This window comes from Rhea americana, unplaced genomic scaffold (genome assembly GCF_003343005.1).
Source record: "Rhea americana isolate MKP2758 unplaced genomic scaffold, rheAme1 scaffold_1236, whole genome shotgun sequence".
Taxonomy (NCBI): domain Eukaryota; kingdom Metazoa; phylum Chordata; class Aves; order Rheiformes; family Rheidae; genus Rhea; species Rhea americana.
The window spans coordinates 1-1,105 of record NW_028185302.1 but is presented as its reverse complement, the minus strand read 5'-3'; the positions used below and the strand labels follow the sequence as shown (position 1 = coordinate 1,105).

Here is a 1,105-nt window from a genome sequence, read left to right as displayed (position 1 = left end):
CTTGGTAACTCTCTCTGCAAAACATAACTTGAATTTTATTCTGCTAGGCCCTCAGGAAAGTAGAGAGCCTCAAGAAATTGCTGTCTGACCTGGATGCCAAAGTGAAAGTGCAGACAGCTCCCAACAAGGATGTGCAGAAGGAGATTGCAGATTTAGTGAGGTGAGGATGGGGACACTGGGGGGGGATTCAACTCGGCTAATAAAGGCCACCTGCCGCATGCACCGCTGGCTGTGCTTGGGGGGCCGGGCCGGGCCGGGCTCCTCCCTCCCTCCCTCCCTCTTTCCCTGCTTCCCTCACAGGGTTGACGGCCGGAGGATGCCGCTGGATCACCGCCACCTGCGGGGTCCCGAGGAGTCGCAGCTGCCGGAGGTGTGGGCAGCGGCGGCAGTCGACAAGGAAGAGGAGGAGGAGGCGCGGGACCTGTGCGCCTTGCGGCCGCTGTTCGCATGCATGGGGCTGCTGAGCCAGGCTGAGGGCTCGACCTAAGTGGAGCTGGCGAGTGGCACTGAGGTGCTGTGCGCCGCCTGGGGCCCGCACGAGGCGGCCGCAGCAGCGGAGCCGGGTGGCGCGGCGGCGGCGGGGCGGTTGGTGTGTGAGTTCTGGCGTGCACCCTTCGCCGGGTGCTGGCACTCGCTGACACTGGTGTGGAGATTTACCACCTGGTGGTGGGCTGCGTGCTGTGCCGGCCTCCTGGCGCCGCCGCCACCTCCTGGCTCCTGCAGCCTAGTGAGGCCGAGGAGCGCCGCGCCGCTGCCCTCCTCACCATGGCCCTACTGCCCTCCCTCAACCAGATGTCGGGGGTTGCTGGGCTGCGGCCAGGGCGGCCCCCCTGACAGCTGGGCCCAGGCCCTGTGCCTCGGCCTCGATGGCTGCCACCGCTTCTACCCCTTGCTGCGGCAGAGCCTCCTGCGTGCTGCCTGGCGCCGTGCCACCCCCTCCACTGCCTGAGCCGGCCTGAAGGGCCCCCTCTGCTGCCGCAGGCCCCAAAGGCCAGCAGAGTGGCCTCATACTGCTAGAGTCCCCGGATTTGACCCCCTGCACTGCCAGAGGCCTCTCCAGAGCAGCCCCCTGCTGCCCGAGCCTGCTGGAGCCCAGTCGAGCAGC

The 1,105-nt window shown here is 67.1% G+C and overlaps 1 pseudogene; it reads left to right on the top strand.

The window, feature by feature from the left end:
- The first annotated feature begins 315 nt into the window (after positions 1 to 315).
- LOC146600291 (exosome complex component MTR3-like) lies at positions 316 to 1,049 on the top strand (annotated as a pseudogene).
- Positions 1,050 to 1,105: the final 56 nt, after the last annotated feature.